This window comes from Phaenicophaeus curvirostris, chromosome 1 (assembly GCF_032191515.1).
Source record: "Phaenicophaeus curvirostris isolate KB17595 chromosome 1, BPBGC_Pcur_1.0, whole genome shotgun sequence".
Taxonomy (NCBI): Eukaryota; Metazoa; Chordata; class Aves; order Cuculiformes; family Cuculidae; genus Phaenicophaeus; species Phaenicophaeus curvirostris.
In genome coordinates, this window is record NC_091392.1 from 19,755,726 (window position 1) to 19,776,252 (window position 20,527).

Genomic DNA, 20,527 nt, shown 5'->3' on the forward strand with positions numbered 1-20,527 from the left:
CAAGTCGTTTGTTTTTAGGATGTGCTGCAATGGTAAGAACAAGAGAAGTGGTGCAGAGGGACAGAGGGCACATTTATATGTTGCTGTCACTTCTGAGATGCTCTCTGGAGATCAACCTTGCAGAGCAAGCAGCATTTTCCCTAAAACAGTATGGAAAAATTATCAGATTAATATGGAAATGTAGGTTAAAAATGTTCTCTGTCATTGGGAATGCATGGGATATACTTAGTTCCTATCAAGGGATTGCGAATGAGTTTCAGGGCAATTGAACACTGAATTTCCTAGTGTATCACAATTATGGAAACAAATGTACCATGAGAGGGAGAGCTTTTAAAATGTTATTAATTACTTCATCAAAGGTTTAATCCTACTATTTGTGAGGATCGTGCCTTTTCTCCCTCTTTTCCAGCAACTGTAATTAAATTTCCTTTAGCCTTTCAGCTTATGTATTTGGATATTTATTGTAGCTATTTTCCAAGTCTGAGGCAATAGAACACATCCTGGGGTGAAGAGAGGAATGAGTGGAGGTAGGTAAATGTAGAATTAGAAAGATAATGCTCCAGTTAAAGAAATTTTATTGAGCCAGAAATCAGATGTTTTGATTCCCAGATTTTCCACTGCTTCCTACAAATGTATTTGTGTCAATCATATCAACTTCTGATTAATCAAGATCTCTTGCCCTAGATGAAGGATTTGAGTGTTGTTTAGAAGAATTGGCCTTGAGTAAAATATCTAGGGTTGCAAAACTATCTAAAGGAATAAAGAAAACATTCCTGCCACCATCTGATATCTATTTCTCTAAGCGACTAGGATCTCAAGTGCTTCTACTCACACTGGGAACAATCAAATTTCCACTATAATTTGGCACCTTCTCAGAGCATCTCGTATTATTCTGTAGACATCCTTAGAAAGCTCTTTTCTGTAATTAGAAAAGGAAACAGCATTTCAGAGCTACTGAACATGCTTAGCTTATACCCACTTGTGGTAAAGAAGATACTACAGTATGCTTTTTTTATGCTTTAACCTTGGATCAAGTTTTATGCAATTCTTTCATGCATTTTTACATATTTTGAATGGGTTTTGAACATTTTTTATTTTATTTTAATTCTCCCTAGTCTTTATTAGCTGCTGGTTAGTTATGGTTAACCTTGAAAGGTTGAAGTACATTTCAGATTAATTTTATGGTAAGTGAACGATTAAGGCTGCATAAGTACTGGAATATAGTTGAACCAAAATACTACATATGATATAAAACTTCAAAGGCTTTGCCAACTTGAAATTCAAATACAGTTCCAGGCCACATTTAGTAAATCACCTCTAGCAACAGAAAGGGCTGAGCCAACCTCCACTTTTTGTAGGAAATCTGTCCTGGAACCAGTAGCTCTATTTGTCTCCACTGGTAGAGGAAAACCTCTCTAGAAGTGTAAATATTTTGGTAATTCTTGTGGTGTTAGAAAAGCCAAGTCTCTTAGTTTTATTCATTGCCTGCATGATAGCTGAGGGAGTGAGCAGCAAGAGAGAGGAGATGCAACACAAGGTGCATGTGAAGGTAAGGATCGTCAGTGCAGTGCCCGTGCTGCAAGGATAGCTCAGCTTCCATGACCATCCACTCGTTGATATCCTCCTCTATGCACATTGGAAAGGGAACAGGTTTGTGCAGTGGCAATAACTGTCTTGTAAGGTTTCACCTTCTTGCAAGCAGCCTGTTTTACAGGGGCTCCCTTGCAGCCATCAGATGGCAGTAGCTTTCAGATGTCACTCCCAGCCTTGCTTGTATTCCAAATCGTGGTCAAAAAGGTTAAAGACTGCATAGCCCTTTAGCTCTTAACATAAATCCAATTTTGCAATCAAACTAAGACCACAGCATAAAAGATAAGTTGGAGTTATTTAAGTTGTGAGGTGTAAGCTCGAGGTCTCCTCTAGCCCATTGCAGGCTCTGAGTTCTGGGCAGCAGGTTTTGTTGTACAACTATGTCATCATCAGCTGAGTTTTGGTATTTTGTTTTCCCGAACTACTAGTGCAACAATAATGAGCCCAGTAGTAATTTTTGCAAAATCTTGTCTCATTGCTTACTATATTGAAGTAGGATGAAAATAAGTTGGCAGCAGGCATCTAGAAAATCAGAAATTAACTTTCAAAAGTGCGTGCTAGTTTGCCCTATAATAGCTGGTAAGCAAGAATGTTATGTTTCAGCACAGAACATTTTTGGGGAATCAAAATATTCTCTCACTATAGCCTGGTTCACATCTGCTGTGGGCTTTAATGTTGTTAACAATACTTGTGATTGCAGTAATAGAAATGTAGTCAGGAAAGAGAAAAAGAAAAGCCCTCTTATCTGTATTCAGAACCCTAACACTAACAATGCAGTTAATCCTGCTGCAATTACAGAGTAAAAAAATGGAGGAACAAATCTCAGAAAAGAAAATTAATGTGAAAAAAACCACTCCTCTGCATTTAATTAATGTTAAGGATGTGAAATAAACCCACATAAGCCAAGAACTGCGTGACTGTGACAGAAAATCTGGATCAAAATCAAGACCTTGATAAAGACTGTTATTATAGAAGTAATGTAGTTGACCACAGAGAAAGCCAAAGGAAAAAAAAGTTACTCCCATTGACTATAAGTAGATATAGAGCAAATCAGACAGATGAAGCTGTTATTAAAGTGACCCTTGGGTTACAGACTAGAGGTAGCAGCATTACTGGAAAGGAAGTTGCATAACATCAGAGTTGCTACTCTGCCCCGTGCCTGTGAGTTCACATATTTCACCGGGCAGTGCTGATGGGGCAGAGGTGCTCCACCCTCTGTTCTTTCTCCTTCCCAATAAACCTAACAGAAGAATGCAAATCATTTCCCCACAAGAAGTAAAAAAGAAGGTATGCTCACTCTCTCTGGTTTCAGCAAAGGGGCACTTGCCCATTTTTTTTATTTCTTGTTTTTCCTTGAGCATTTTGATACGCTCATTTCCTTTCTTTCACTGCTGCCTGACATGAAGCTTTATTGGCAGTTTTCCGTTTTTGGCATCTGTGGCTTCAGCTCCTGTCCATCAGCTTCTCAAGATCTTCAATGTGGATTTTCTTGCCTGGATTTACTCCTTCTTGTAACTCTTCTTGTCACATGAAGATCTGTCCATCCTACTTTTTATAGTCCTATTACTCATGGTGTCCCTTTTTTTCCAGCTACAGGCATTACTATAGTTTGTTGGAATGAGATGCATTCTCAAAATGCCCGTGTATCTTACTTAAAGTAATAGGGAGTTATACAAATAGGTCAGATGAAATTGTTGACATTGTAGCTGTGTGAAACGAGGTGAGATTAACGTCTCTGGTATATTTCTTCAGAAGGTAGGATAGAGAAAACATATAACAAAAAATTATTCAAGACTTCTTGTAACTAAATATTAAGTCAATTTCTGAGAATGATTAAAGAATTCAAATAAATTTTACATAGTACTTGATTTTTATTACCAACAGAAGTGTACTATTTTCAGACTATTAAATAATGCTAAGAACAATTCAGGAGCATCTGTTTTCCTTATATGTTGATTTGTTTCCTGATGCCCATAAAACACGTACTTTAATCTTAATGACTGATAAAAATTGTGACTTAGGAGAAACTTTATGCTATCTTCTTAAAATAAGACAAAAGAATTTGTAGATGTTGGAACATAATCCAGGTATACTGTGAAACTATCTCCAGTCCTGTGCAATAGGATATTGAAATGATGAACCATCTAAAAACTACCTTTGGCTGTTCTTTTTTGTTCTTTTTTTTGGCGGTTGAAAGAGCTGGGGTTGTTTAGCCTGGAGAAGAGGAGGCTGAGGGGAGACCTCATTGCTCTCTATAACTACCTGAAAGGAGGTTGTAGAGAGGAGGGTGCTGGCCTCTTCTCCCAAGTGACAGGGGACAGGACAAGAGGGAATGGCCTCAAGCTCTGCCAAGGGAGATTTAGGCTGGACATTAGGAAAAAGTTTTTCACAGAAAGGGTCCTTGGGCACTGGAACAGGCTGTCCAGGGAGGTGGTTGAGTCACCTTCCCTGGAGGTGTTTAAGGCACGGGTGGACGAGGTGCTAAGGGGAATGGTTTAGTGTTTGATAGGAATAGTTGGACTCGATGATCCGGTGGGTCTCTTCCAACCTGGTTATTCTATGATTCTATGGTTCTATATAGAAGTACAACGCATTTTTTTTAATTGTTAAATTACACTCTTTTGTAACAAAAGAGTTTTGTTTTTAATTTAGTCTCCTGATTCAGATGCTTCAAGCCACCGGGTTATGACATTGCTAACATACAATAATAGATTTTGCATGACAATAATGTTTCACATTTTATCAAATCATCTAGAGTATAATACTGTTTACTTCATAACTATGTTGGTCATCTGAGTATAGGTTGCTTCTGCAAGCACTAAGCCTCACAGTTGCAACTTTCTGCCTCTTACAATGAACCACTGCTTTGTCACCTTGGGCTTCTCAGCCCTGTTCACTAGTGAGGCAGGTGCTGAGATCTTTCCGCTTTACCCCAATTCACCTCACTGGAAAGATCATTGTGGTCTGTCTGGCTCATCCATTTCACTCAATTCAGTTTTATTTCTCCCAGTGGCTTATGCTTCAGTGGTGCATCTAATCAATGCCTTGCCTTGAGGTCTCCACAGTGCTCATCCCTTTCCTATGTGACCATTCTTTTCTTCTGCTCAGTCGTTTTTATCCCTGTTGCTGCACCAGTGATTGCATATCGAGTTTTCTCTTCATTAATTTTTCTGTCTTCCATTTGCACTGTCTACTAAGCAAATCACTTCACCTGAAATTACTCTCCTGATGTGACCTGCAGTGCCCCCCTCCTTCAAATTGCTTCTCAGTACAAACTTTTGCTAATATTGCTACAAAATTCAACCAATTAAAAAATCCTTTATAGTGGTTCAGGCAAGGGTACATCATAAATTCATGATATGGAACAAACCAGAATGAACAAAGCATGAAATGTACCTTGTGTATATTTTTGCCTTTGTTTCCATTCTTAGTATGTTTATTTTTCCATAAGAATAAGTATTCACACAATGTTAAAATAAAGCCTAGCACAACTTGCATGTTACTGAAATACTGAAGATTAGCAGGGACGTAGAGGTACAACCTATAAACATTAATGCTGAAAATTGTACGATATTCAGTACAACACCATATGCACAAACCAGATTTTTTTGAAAGTTTCAATCTTTTTATCTTGAGTGCTTCCATGAATTCTGTTACTATTGCATCTCCCAATTACTTCTCAAAATTTATAGTATTTTTGTCTCCTTAACACCAATGCAATCCTAATATGTGCTATTGTTCCAATTTAAGAGACAGAGAACTAAAGAAAGGAGAAACCAAGTTCCAATAAATAACACTGACATCAAAAGCAGAGCTCAGTTGGTGTGTCTAGTTTATTAATAACCAACTCAAAGTCACATTTGATACATTTAACTTACTCTAAACTCCATTGTAACTGACTGCGCACTACAATTCTTAGTCAAAAGAACTTCAAAATAAGGATATTTCTGTATTTATATCTCAGGACTTAACACACAGTATCTGATTAAAGATTGCAGTTACCCAAGAGCCACCATGCAGCAATGGGCAGAGGATACTCAAATTTTACATCCTTATGTGAAAAAACTCACAATAAGGGTGAAGAAAAGACATACCAAAAATATCTCATCACATCCATGTAATATTTATGATTAAAGACTAAAATTTAATTAAGCTTAGAAAACTAGTTGTAAGGAATAGCTAGATAAAAGGGTAAAATTCTTATGTTTTTACACCACCTTAGAATCTTGGAGAACATGTCCTACTCATCAAAACATATGTAACAAGAAGAGAATTTAAAAACATTTAGATGATAAAGATAGAGCTCATTGGTGAATAGGACTAGTAAACAAATAACCTAGTAGTAGCCCATAGATGAAGTATTACAATTTTTTAAAAATATATATTAGTAGTTATTATAGGAAAGACTTAGGAGCTACCTATACAGCGGAGTTTCTTTACAGGTAAGAAACTTGAAGATTGTATCAGTGCGAAGTGATAACAGAAGGGACTAATACTTAGCAATTTGATACCAAAATAATGGGAAGTGGCAAATGGACAATTAGCTGTTAAAAAGGCTCTTCCTTGCTCCAACAGATCAGTAAGTCTGGCGTGTGTATCAGGAAAATTGCTAGACGGTATAATAAAAAATAATTAGTAGACAAAAGAGTAAAGATGATATATTGGGCAAGAATCAACACAACTGTTGTAGAAAAAAGCCGACCTTTGCAAAACTATGACAATTCTCTGAAAGAGTCAAGGATTATTTGGATAATGTTGATTCAAAGTTATGAGCTTAAATTTTTACAAAAGTAGTGAAACTGAATTGCCATGGAGTAAAAGGGTAAATCTTCCAGATTATTTGGTGAAAGATAGGGAACAAAAAGTTGTGTGAATGATAATTTTTCACAGCAAGGAACTGTCAGCACTACAAGGATCTGGATTCATAAATGCTATGGAAAGATGGTGAGATGAGAGGTGATTTTTTTGTGTAATGATACAGAATTAATCAGGATAGTGAAAGCATCAGCTGGATGTGAGGAGTGACAGAAAAGTCTCATGATATTGAGCAATGAAATGACAGATGAAATCAATATCAATAGATGGAAAGTCATGCACTCAGAAAAAATAACCTTCACTGTTCATTCACAGTGATAGACTCTAAATTAGCTATTACTGCTCTTGATAGCAACCTTAAAGTCCCTGAAAACTTCAGTGAAATGTTTGGTTCCTGTATCTTCTACAAGAAATAAGTGGCAATTAAAGGAAGACTTATTGCAGAAGGAATGAGGAATTCAAAAAATCAAATGGATATGTAAATCCATTGTACACCCATATCTGAACAATTAAACGTGGTTCCGGGTAACCTGTTTCTAAAAGACTGTAATAGAACTAGAGAGCACAGAGAAGGGTGACAAAGATAAACTGTGTTACAGAACAATTTCTATACAAGCAGAGATTAAATAGATATGACTGGAAAAGATGATTGAGGCAAAACAATGAAGCCTGTAAAAATAAAGAACTTCAGAAAAACAAGTAAAAAAGAATTATTCAGTTTCTTTTATAGCATAAGAATTAAGAAGGCAACCAATGTATTTATTAGGTACCAGACTTGAAACCAATAAAAGGAAGCACATTTTCACACAACAAAGCTGAAAAAGACATGGCGAAGAGTTCATTATTAAATTCTGGCTCACGAAGTCCCAAGGGTGATGAACTGCAGAGTCTGGGATTCTATATCAGAAAAAAGATCATTTGACTTGATCCATTTCCTATATTCTTTCCTTAACAATCTCTTAGACTACGGTTATTCTAGGAAACTAAATGGAGCCAGAGCAGAGACCTGAGTCCAGAGATTTCAGCTGTTCTGACAGAAGTTGTGCTATGTCATTTGTCTACAAGGCCAAAACCACATGCCTTGGCTTCTTTTATTCACTGTTAGAGGCATAACCTCAGTGACCATGGTGAGAGTGGCAGGCAAGGTAGATCTTTGACACCAGCAGGGCAATTATTAACTTTTAACATTTACCTCCCTTTCTTTGCCTTATACAATTTTTTAAAAAATCTGGAGGCTAGTTAAATACTTTACCTCTTTTAAATCCTTTACCTTTTTGTTCAAAATATGAGATTATTTTTACTTCTGCAGATTTTCATTTTAGCTGTAAAATATGTGCCTAGTAGATTTTCTGCCTGCTTATTTTTCTGTAATATGGTTTACACATCTCAATCATGTACATGTAGAAGATGCATTCTGGTGTAAGAGAAGTGAGATCTGTTCAAACAGAGATGATAATTTGTTCTGTTCAAATCCAAACTACCATAATTTGAACTCATGTCCGCCCAGAAACAAAACCAACTGCAGATCTCTCACATGGGTTTTGTTTTATTCTATTCCCTCCCAAGCATTAGAGTAGCTCTAGAAATAAAAAGAAAACAAATGTTTGTTCCCACGCTTCTGTTACAGCAAAACAAACGCTTCTAATCTTTGGGGAAATTTTGGAAGGCTATTCCATTTCTTGTTTTATGTGCTTGCTACAGATGAAAAAGATTTTTGGAAGAAGCTTTTTGTATTCTTATGACAATAATTTCCAATTGTTGGATCACCTCTCGTTATTTCTCACACACCACTCTGTACATCTACTGTCACACTTCTAATCAATCCATTTGTGAATGTTGCTGGTTAACAGTGTTCCACAGGCTCTCTCACAAACCATCAAGGTTCCAGATCACAGCTTATGAACCACTGACATGCTAAATAATTTAATTTTTATTTTCCTTTTCAAAATAATCCAGGAGCACTACTGAGTTAACCACTATTCAAGAACTGCAACATTTAAGCTGATCACAGAACTGTATTTATTGTGTGCAGAGCTAGCATACCACTCAGGGTGGTCTCTAGACAGCAGATCACTTCTTACAGCTTGGTTTAGGTACAAAGTCAGTGTGGGCTGAGAAGCTGTGTGCCTGCAGACATACAACATGTCTGGACTCATGTGCTCCTCTCTGGATGACTCTTACCGGAGGCTATTTTCTCTCTAGCCTTCCTTATTATTGCACAGTTTTCACCTATCTATACTTACTCTTTCCCCAGTAAAAATTATTTTTTTATCACAAGTCCATTTCCTGGTGGTGTTGATTACTACATTATCCAAAGGCATGAAGAAAATAAAATTCTTTTGCTCCTATGTATGTGTCTCTGACTAAAACATCTGCAGGGCCTGACATACACACACACACACACTTGAATACAGATTACTCATACCTCTATTTGAAATCAGATGATTTCACAGGTTAATATTTCAGAAAAAAAGCAGGATAAGAGGTAAAGCTTTCACCTTTAACAGTATACTTATTTGAAGTGAATTTATTTTCTGAAAAGCAAAAGTGTTGTAAAGATGCTGTTCAAGCAAGAGATTTTGTCAGAAATTTTTCATATGCTTTCAGAGGACAATGATGAAGATATATCAATTTATAATATATCATAAGAAATTAATATGACATCAAATATCATAAGAAATGAAACAAGTATCAAAAGTGAGAATAAATTATGAATATTTAGGTGATTGTGTAACAATGTCCAACAATTCATTTTGAGAGAATTCATCTGAGTACATACTGAACTGAAGAAGAACACTCCCTTTAAGAAATTATTAAGGGGCTTTAACTATAACATAAATAACGATGTGGCAAAAGCGTTTGGATATGCCTTCAATGGAAAGCAGATAAGCTGAGATGAGAATGGAATCTGAAGAATTTTTTTCTAGGGACAAGAAGTGTTATTCTCAGAGCTGAATGTCATACATGTGTTTAAGGCTACACTTAGGATAGCATGAAGTTTTTCGTTAAGTCTACATTGTGGTATTGCTGTTACATAAATTATAGTTATTGCTCCAGGTAAATGTAGGAATTTGACCTTGACACATAACACAATTCTGATCCATTCATCTAAATAATGTTTCTAATGAAGCAAATTCATTTGTAGTTAAATATAACATCCACTCCCATGCTCAGTTAGATTTATCTTTTAGGCAGTAAACTTAGTGTGATTCTCACATGCATGAATGTGAGACGCAGAAGTAGGCATTTCCCTGAGGCTTCCTTTCTTCCTGAGTGTATGGGGCTCAGTCCAAGCTGCCTGCCTTCTTGGGATATGTCCTGAATGTGTACATTGGTCAAATAAGAACGAAGCTAAGAAGTGCCTTTTTTTCTTAAAAAAAATAATTTGCCATTCTTTTGAATTGGGGATTTGCTATGAATAATCCATATCTGAGTTGTCTTGGCCAGCTCAGGATTATAAAACACATAATAACACTTCTGACTTAATGGTGCATGAGATGTTTTCAGAACAAAGAATCTCTTACTCACGTAGTTGTTCCTTTTCCTCAGACTTAGAGAAACAGGATTATTTCCAGTCATCAAAAGGTAACCTCAAAATAGTTGTGAACATGGCTGATGAAAATTATTAAAAAAACCCAACCAAATAAGCATCTATTCACCAAAAGAGTCTGCAGAGTTGTGTAAGTGTTCAGTATCATTGAATGGACCTAGCATCAATAGGACAGACACTTCTATGGTTGTAGTCAAATGAACCTTAAAACTGGTGGTCTAGGAGGAGAGCAGATGTGATAGTGCAGGCTATTCATGATGAAATGTTACTGAGAATCTGCGTAAGTGCTCAGATGGCTAGTCTCAGCTGTATCCCTTGTGGCAGCCGTCATTCTCCTGCACAGGTCATTTAAATTCAACAAAATTGCAGACAACTCAGTGACAGTACATCATAAGTTTTATATACTCCAGGTGGAAACTTTTGACAAGTGCTCACCAGCTCCCCTCTGCTTATCTTGCTTAAAACCAGAGTAAATAAATCCATAATATGTTTCCTAAGAGAACACTTAAAGGTATGTCTGTATAGAGCTCTCTTTGGAACCAGGAACAGTGTGAAGAAAGTGCCAACAATGACCAGATTATTGACGAAAAGAGTCTGACATAGAGGGAGAAGTTGAAGCACCTGGTGGTGCTTTACCTGAGAAAGCTAGTGGGAGACAGTAATTTTCAAATTTATTAGAAACCTGCTAAAGAATATCAAGGAATAAGCTGGAAAATAAATATTGCCAAGCCTATCATGTCTAGAACAAGAAATAATAAGCTGAAGCAATTTTTAGGATATCAGGAATAGATTAATGGTGTAGTAGATTGCTCAGGGAAGTTATGGGATGTCTGTCACTGAATACTTTTAGGAAATGACTAGAAAAATATCAGTAATTATTTGGACAAAACTGATGCTGACTTTGGGCAGAGAGATGAGCTGGATGATCTCTTAAGGTGCATTCTGGTCTTATTTTCCATGATTTTATGACCATGGTAGTCTGCTCAGATTGATATACTTGGGTGCAAGACCTTGCTAACATGATCATGCTGCATTTCAAGGCTGAAATATTCCCTGCACTAACTTAATGAACTCAGCAGTAGCTCGGGAGTCCCTGTAGCAGACCTCAACACAGCCTGCAGATCTGCTGTTTAGCATCAACCAACCACCTTAGATGTTCAAAAGATACACTCTGAAAACCAGATTGAGTATAGCATCGGCTGAGAACATCTTTGTGCTCAGGGGTCAGTTAGGGAGACAGCTCTGTTAACCACTGTCAAACACCATCTGTGAGGGAGTCACATGAAGTGACACTTCTATGTCCCAGGCATCACACATTCTTTCCATGATCTGCTGCATGTGACCACTTGGTCCTGTCTATGACAGCCAACATTGCGGGGGGGCAAGCAGCTGCAGCAGTCTGTCCTTAGATTCTTCTTTTAACTCCTTCTGATAGGGCTTGTGGTTAGGGGTTATATACCTATGTGATGAGTGCTGGTGACACATGGATCTCTGCTTGCAGACCACAATCTGCTGTTCTCTATAAAAGAGGTCGACTTTCCAATCTCACCACTTTTCATTTGATAAGCAGCTAGCGTTGTTGTGCTATTTCTGGTCTACAGGGAATTCCTAGGCAATACTACAAATAGAGGCGATATTGCCTAATGCCAGCTGAAGGCTGTGAGAAGATGCAATGTACTGCTTTGCTGGGGACAGAAAATTGGATTGTGTTAAATCTAGTAGGTATGCCAGCCATTCTTCATTTGGCATAACTGCAGAAATCTGTTGATCTCTGTTACAGAAGAGGCAGCTGAAACACAGGCTACATGCACAACTCGTGTAAGAAAAGTCATCGGTTCAGAGGCTGCCTGAGGTCCTCAAAACATGTCTGGGGAATAGTCAGGGGCTTCTGTGGGGCTCCTGCTTTCTCAAATTCCTGCTACAAAAGCATCCTTTGGCTTCATACCACACACCAGTTCTGGCCACTGATGTTAATCTGTGAGACATAGTGACTGTATCTTAAATGTCTCACTTGCTCTTGAGCTGCACGTGAGTACTTGAGCCACAGCCTATCCCCAGGGCAGACAGAGCAGCCAGCAGGGTCATGTCCTTGCCCAAGGACAGTTGCCTCAGCTGTTATAAGGAAGAAATCAGTGAAGTCTTCTGCTGCAATAAAGACCACCTGTTATCCTGAGATCTGGCAGTGGAGCTAGTGGAGACCAATCTTGCTTTGCAGTGCATGCACTTTGAGGAGAATTTAGGAGAAAGATGCTTGGTTTACGTGATTGTGGTAAATTGTTTAGCTTATCACAAGAGGAATTGGGGTCAAGAGAGAAATTCAGCATAGGAATTTCAAAGCATTACATGATGCAGAACCTGTGTTGCCCTGGAGAACTGCTCCTGGAAGGAGAGGTTGTAAAGAAGGATGGTAGTAATCATCTGATAAGACAGGGGACATTGAATCATGAGATACTTTGAATCTCTTAGGGAAAAAATAAGACCCATGTATGAGTCTCTTAAACCTTTCAACAGAAATTTAATGGTGCACTAATGAAACAACATTCATGTTGAGTGAATGAATTTCACAAGACAAAGCTTTTGTCTTTTGTCTGTAGTTCATTCAAAGCTACTGAATTATGATTTATACAAGGAATGGCTATTTTTGCAGTTAAAGGGACTGAAAGTGACATATGAGCTTCTCCCTACTGGAACTGAATTAACCTGAGTGAGGATTTTAATATCACTAGTTCTCACTCTTGTTCTGAAGATAATTTTGTTTTCAAAACTGCTTCCTAAATAACAGTAACAAATGCCAATTCAGGTTTTCATGGCATAGCATATGCTGCTACTTTCTCCAATTAACAGAGTTTCTAAAGTTTCTTAAAAATCCTGATACACATGCATGCATGCACACGAGCCTGTGCATGTGTGTATTCAAAACAGTTGAAAGAAACCAAATAAAAAATCCAAAATGACACGAAAGCTGAACTGTGAAGATAGATAAAAATGCTCTGAAAAATGTGGTTACCAAACCACTTTGCTCCAAAATATGTTACCATACTCCTGGTTGCTGTTCTAGGCTGCTCAGCTGGCCTGTCTTAATGATGGTGATGTGAACTGACAATAATCTCTTGCTGGTATCAGCCAGAGAGTAAGTCTGCATATCAGTGTGCTTTAGTAAATGGTTTCAGTGATTTTTAGAGGGACTTTGTATGTTTCATTCTGGCTTTTAATAAGCAATATGTTGGTCGCAATGAAATGTCCTCTCTTTCCAAGTATTTTTTTCCTTTGAGGTTTTAAGAAGACTCTCTTCTATAAACAAATGATTATCTTCACTGAATAACTTCTATTTAATACCATTTGCAAAACTGATAACCTTTTGTTCTCCAAAGAAAACAAGCATAATTTCTTTATCATTAGTCTTTTAAAGCTCATCTACTGTGTCATGGGATTGCACGTCATGTTCACTTCCCTTTTATTTCTCTGTATAGGTTTTAATGCAATATACACATTGTTTTGCCTATAGACAAACAGGCTCACTAGTCTTGTATCTGTGCAGCTACACTGCTGACAAGTACTGTCAATAAACACGGAGGCATTTTGTTCTGTCTCGTATTTAGGTAATATAGTTGTCACAATAGACAAGACCAACAAAGAATGTCAACAAGCTCCAAGCCTATGTGACCAGGTTTTCAGTTTGTCTTTGGTCAAACTTTGATTTAAGAGAAAATAAAAGCTTAGGCTAAATCTCCACCTGATATAAACTGATGTAGCTTCATTGAATTCTGTTTACAACAGCTAAGAATGTAATCTTGTGTTTGTTGACTAGAAGTTAGCTCGAATATCTGATCCAGGCTAAGTGTGGTTGAAATGATCTCATTTATTCTGACCCAAACACGTGAAGATGTTGCTTTTGATTACAGAAGGTTTATCTAAATAGAATATGAGGCAATGTCTCTCCCAGAGGTCCTAGTTCACACTTAGGGGTGCTGCAGCATGGCTGCAATTTGTTTATCACTGTATCAGCAACTGGTCTGAACTGTGGGATGGCTGCAGTATAATTTGGGAAGCTCTGTTTCTGTCGTTTGAAATTAAGTTGGACAAATGATGTAACTTTTTCATTTGATTACCTGATTACCCTGCTACTAGGTTGGAATATACTCTTAGTGAAAACCTGTTTCTGTAGCATAATTAACAAGCTCACATTAAAAAGAAGACCAAACCTTGCCTGATTTGAAGGCTGCCTGCCTATAGTCAGAGGATTTGAACACTGGAAAATAGAAAAACTCCTTAAAAAGTGCAATATTAGAAAGTTTAATACAGAAACAGAAGATAAAGGACATACTTAGACTGAAACATGTTTAAAAATATAAAAAAACTTCTATTTATTTTCATTATATTTCTAGTTTTATCAGTCAAGTCTTAATTTAATTGCTTTAAGTTACACATACCAGCTGTAACAGACTTAGAAGTGAAGTGAACACAGTAGCAATCAGAGGCCTCCCTGAATATCCCCTGTGGTATTAGCCTCCAATGATACTTACTAGTGTTATTACATCTGCCTGGTTGCTGATTTGAACCAGCAATTTTCCTGAACATCATAGTTTGCTTTGACATAGCCAGAACTGAGTTACATACAAAAAATTTTCCTGTTGCTGCAGGAGCACTTGGAGCAGGATAGAGGAAAATTGACACTTGGTTAAGGAATGGCCATCCAAGTTTCATGGAGGGTCTCATTAGGCTCTAGACTCTATAGGAAAAACTTGTGATGGATGTCCAGATTGCAGAAGCTAGAATATATCTGAATAATTGCAGTTGTTCGTTATGGCATTTAGATAATCAGCCTGCAATCCCTTCCTGAAAGTCAAGAAATAAAGGTCTTGTCACATGTACTACTAGTACCTGCCATATTACAAATCACAGGGAATATAAGTAGTTGCTAATTTAAAACAAGTTTCAGCAGCAGAAGAGCTGGTGTTAGCTATTGTTTCTTGTTTTGCTGTTTTGCTAAAGGCTTTTGCATGTCCTTGATAAAGTAGAGGTAGCCTTTAAAAGACTTTTGATAGATACTTTGTGATCTTCACGCAAAGTGAAAATCAGGTTCAAGATACTTTGTTAACTGGAATCTATGAACGTATCAGGAAATGGACTGTTACTTGGCTGTGCATTTATTCCCACTCTTTTCATATTAAAAAATAATAAAAAGTAAAGTTGTAAAGAAGAGGCAAACCTTTGCATTTTTAAAGATTGATTTTGTCAGACAGAGTGAGAACATCTTTGTATTTGCATAGTAAAAGGTAAGAAACGAAAACGAAAACTTTTATGCTAAAATTGTAGGAAAATAAACAACCCCAGGTTGCACAAACACTGTGATAATATTGGTTGTTTTGTGAGAGCACTACATTTAGCATAAGTCAGCAAATTACAGTTTACTAACCATTTTCCAATTTGCTTTTGTAATGCAACATTTTTTCCAAACAGCTCTACTCTGCTGGGCATCCCTGCTATGGATTGTTCATCTGTTAGGTAACACATGGACTCCTGCCAGCACACTAGCTTCCCTGGAACCCATCATTTTTGCTAACCCTGGGCCTTTGGTCGTTTAAAACCCTTCTAGCTTTGTATTGCTAGGAAATTCAGCATGAACTGACCTCTTATTCTAAATCAGCTTTGCAAACAAGAACAAATCTGTCACTTCCCTTGAGAAAAAAACCAAACAACTCTAACAACAAACCCAAAAGCCAACTACTAGATGCTCTATTGTAAGTTAATGTATTTTGATTATACATATGTAACATTTGATTTTCCTATTAGATATTACTTTATAGTGCACATAGTCCCATTCATTACATTAGGATCATGCTGGGGCACAGTGCATTCAGCATAAACAGCGCTATAAAACTCCATCACATTGCTAGCTGCCAGGACTTACAGAATCAGAACTGAATATATTTTTTTGAAAACTTCCAGAATCTAACATTCAACTTGCCATATTGTTCAGGAGTCACACGCATAGGAAAAACAATTCTAATTCTCAATGGACACGTTATTCTGCAACAGAGAAAAATTACATGTTTCCAAGCTACACTGCATTACATTGCAGAGCATCAGCAGCTATGTTATTTTAAATATTATATAAGCATAAGAAACTACAGACCTTCCCCATATAATCTGAAGCCCACAATAATAATAAAGGTGGTTGAAAACACTACATTCTTCCATTTTAGTGATGCATAAGGGTTTTTTAGAGATTTTTGGACTCTAGGTGGTTTATTCTATGCAAATTGTCCTTTGTTCTTCTCTTTCCTTTTATCTGCAAATCACTGACCTTACTTTTCCTTATACTGTGCATCAGCCACAACATTCATCTTGCCTCTGTTTGCCACAGTTCCTGCTGTCTATATTGGTTATTCCTAATTGTTTTTTAACATCAGCACCCTAATTTCTTGTCTTGCTTCTGCCTGGCAGCAGACTACCACCTTTACCACTGCTGATCTAATTGCTTCTTCTAGATTGGCATTTAGTGGAAATATTCATGTCTTTAGCAGGATCGATTAGCAGCACACCTCAGAGAGCAGTGTTTCTGCTTAAGGGGAGAACAATTATTAGCTTATATAAACGGACAGCTTCTGAGGTGGTTAAAAAGACCTGTAAAACTATGACACTAACTGAAATACTTTTATTCTTATACAAAAAAACAAATCTATAAATGAAATTATTGTAGTTAATAAAACTGATACTGAAATTCAAGAACCAGGAAGACTTACAATGTTGTAGTGATTATGCCTCATTTAATTCTTCTCTTTTGGCTTGATTCTTTTTTATAATATAGAAGGAATAGGAAGTCCTTTTCTTGATTGCTTGGAGTGGGACAATTCAGAGGAAATCCCCTAGCGAAACAATGATTCATTGGTGATGACTCAGTCAAACTGCAGTTTCAAACATTTCAAGCACTTAAAGAAGCCAAAGTAATTTCTGTAAGAACAATAATTTTACTATGCTCCAATCATGTTTTATCATTTTCATGTCTAAATGCTTTTCCAGCATTTTCAATTAATTAAATTGATTAAGGACTATTATCAGGTTTTTAAATGGCGGTTTGCTCTAAACTGCATACAAGCAGCTGAAAAATGTGGTGAAAGTTGGTGCCTAAGCTATGTATCTAGGGTTCTCATTTGGACTCTGGTTCCACTGACTGTAGGAGAAATCCACAATGAAACAGCAGCAGTCCAGTGCATTAGAGCGGATCTGCATATAGAGATTATAACAGCAAAATACGTCAGTCCCTGTGATGGGAATCACATTGAGGAGATGAAGCATTTGTATGGAGAAAATAGGCCTCTACAGTACATTTTCGATCAAAAATCTAGTAATCTGTAGAAAGGAAGTCTACACACAGTTTTCAATGAGTTCAGTGGAAATGGCAGACCTTCCTTCATTAACCTACCAAACCCAGTTTGGTATTCACAGCATGGGTCTGTCTCTAGAATTCATTGTTCAGAGGCAAAACATCTGTTTGCTTCTTACATCCAAATTCATCACAGGTAATTTTAGGCCTGCTTAAAAGTTGCCAAAGACAAACTTTTCTAGTACCTCATGACTAAAAGATTAATTAAATTCTTTGGATGTGGTGCTCTGCAGAAAGCAGTCATATATATATATGCTGTATGAAGAAGTCACACTCAAACCAGTGGGCAAATAATTAAACAACTTGAATAATCTCTTCTGTCCCCTTAAGTTTAGGTGTTTTTCCTTCTTCTGACTGCAAATGTGTATAGCCAAGAAGAAATATAAGTGAGAAACTTGTAAGCGAATTTTTCAGCTGTGCTCTTCCTCTAGTTAAAATAGCAACAGCTGTGTATGAAGTCTTGGCCAGATCTTGCAAAACCTTTACTACACTGCTAAACCATAGGAATTTCATATACCGGTTTGTATTTTCTGCAGATTCCGCTAGCTTGGACAAAGCGGGAATGAGAGAACAGGTGTTATGAGATACTAGTTAATGTCAATGTTAGTGTTATCCAGTGAGCCAGCTAATTCTAGCCTGATCCAGTGCTCATTCAAGAACAGCTAGCTTATGTGTACTATTGCCATGTACTTGTGGTAGAAACAGAGAGACCTTTTGAGCCAGAGGCAGCTGGAATAGGCAGTTCTTGTATGCAGATGGTTGCATAAACATTTGGACTGGAGAACAGTAAGCCATACTTTTAAATCCCATTGTAGGAACTATTCTTTCATCTGACAATTTCAGAGAAATCAAACTCTTAGCAATATGAAGAAGAGTAAATTCTTATCACTCTTAGTAAATTATGCCAAGAATCAAATTGATGATATAAATTTTATTCCAAAAAATTTGTTAAGAATTCTTTTTTCAGATTCCAGATCCAAGTGTCCTGCTATGTGTTGATCAAGAGGTGGCTTCCAAAGGATTTTTAAAGGTCTTTTATTGTTCCCTACTTCTCATGCTGCTTCTAGCCCCACTCTCTGGCAGCACAGTCTGATGCCACTCCAACTTATTCTGGAGGACTCAAAGTAAAACCCAAGGTGAATGTGCCACAGTACCACCAAAGTAATTTGAAATCACTCATGAGCACCTGTCTGGCTCCATAGGATCCCATATCAGGTGCAGATACCCACAGGCCAATTGCAGCCAAAGTTGGAGGCCACAAAGATGATCAGCAGGCTGGAACACATCTCCTATGAAGAGGTTGAGAGAGTTGGGGTTGTTCAGCCAGGAGAAGAAACTTTATTTTGTCCTTCCAATACTTAAAGGAGGCTTACGAGAAAGTTGTGGACAAAATTTTATCAGGGCCAGTTGCAACAGAACAAGGACAATAGTTTTAAAGAGAGCAGATTTAGACTAGATATAAGGAAGAAATTTTTTACAATGAGCATCGTGAAACACAGGAACAGGTTGCCCATAGAGGTGGTAGATTCTCCATCCCCAGAAATGTTCAGTGTCAGGCTGGACACGGCTCTCAGCAATCTGATTGACTTGAAGATATCCTTGCTCGTTGTGGAGAGGTTGGACTGGATGGCATTTAATGGTCCTTTCCAACTGATACCATAGCAGTAATCTAACTCCTCTTCTGAGAGCCAGGTCCAGCCCGTACCACTACAGTTTCCATTTTCACAGTTTCTTATGATACTGCTTTATTTCTGTCAATGTTAGAATGCAGTTCATAAAAATATAAAAGTTTTGCTGAGCTGGTTAGAAATAGTATAGACAGATGAAGAAAAGAAAACAAAATTAATAGATTGTTGTTTACCTTTCTTTTCTAATGCTTGATATTTTTCTGTGAATTTTTTATGTGAAATCATAAAGAGGACTTTTATATGAGTTCAAAGTGAAATATGCAACAATTTTTAACTTAAATATTGAAGACCAGAGAAAGGCTCATTATAAAGAGGAAATTGCAGTCCCAATTCTGATACATTTCCAAGATCCAAACATAACTATTTCCCCACACAAACTTTGCTCTTGATTATCATATATTAAAGTACTGTTATTACCTAGCACATTTTATGATCAGGGCCTGAAAAGGACCACGTAACAGTCTGTTTATATGCTTTAGGGTATGCCTGCAATGGAGTTCAAAGGGATGTCATCTGTTCATGTGGTCATACTTAAGGTGATTTTAAATGGTCCAGGTCAAGCTTAGAGAGCTGTATAAATGACCTGCATAAATGACAAGGTCAGATATCGTGTCCTGAGCTGCTGTTTGGAAGCTACTGTCAGCATCTAATCTGTGTAACGTAATGCAGAGGTGGAGAAATATTCCTTTCAAGGGACTGAATTGGCTTTCCAAACAACTTTTATGCACCATAAACCAGTATGTATTCTTAAATCATGAGGCTGCAGATTATATGACGGCTTTATTTGGCCTCCAACCTGAAAATCTCCTCCAGCCTGGAGGTTCCCAAGACCAATCGCCAACAGCTCCTCAAAAGAAAAAAGCCACAAAAGGAAAAAAAAACCACAAAGAAGTAATAGATACAATATCACTGATTTCAACTCGTTAACAAAGTCAAGCACTAAATCCTGTCATTCTGAATGTTACACCTGCAGCCTGTGTATGCACAAAGGGAGTTTAGTGATAGGAGGATGATGAAGGCACTTCATGAAAGCAGTATAAAGGATTAACCAGCTTTGATTTATGGTGGTAGTAGGTTGAGGAAGCCTATATCTTCTAGGGTCTCCTAGCCACCTCCTGCCAGCCATAACCCCACCTCCACTCCAGTTTTCTGACAATGCACCTCACTCAAAAATCCCTGAATATTCTTTGAGGCTTGTTCCAAAGGTCACAGACTGCTGCCCTGATCTGAGGTGATGAAAAAAAGGCTTTTCACAAGTGACCACTATGTAGGTGACTGAGAGATGTGAGAATGGAAATATTTGCAAGATATGTATTGCTGAAATTGAAAACAACTGCTGATAAAGACATGTTTTGTCTAAAAAAATTTATGCCATGAATTAATATAGGAGTAGGCATAAATGCTATATCATAGCCTATGTTCAAGGTATACTTGCTAGCATACACACACATGCGCACAGAGTGTACATATATGCATTTATATGCATCTCATCAGAAG

General features: G+C 37.4%; 2 long non-coding RNA genes across 5 annotated transcripts in view; one reads left to right on the forward strand and one right to left on the reverse strand.

The window, feature by feature from the left end:
• Nucleotides 1–16,791, reverse strand: part of LOC138716836 (uncharacterized) — a 43,958-nt gene extending 27,167 nt beyond the window's left edge. The window contains exon 1 of the long non-coding RNA XR_011336752.1: nucleotides 16,702–16,791. This is a non-coding gene — a long non-coding RNA (uncharacterized lncRNA). The remainder of the gene's footprint in view (nucleotides 1–16,701) is intronic.
• LOC138716815 (uncharacterized) overlaps nucleotides 2,783–20,527 on the forward strand; it is a 60,603-nt gene continuing 42,858 nt past the window's right edge. For all 4 annotated transcript variants that reach the window (XR_011336747.1, XR_011336738.1, XR_011336745.1 and 1 more), the window contains exon 1: nucleotides 2,783–2,877. This is a non-coding gene — a long non-coding RNA (uncharacterized lncRNA). The remainder of the gene's footprint in view (nucleotides 2,878–20,527) is intronic.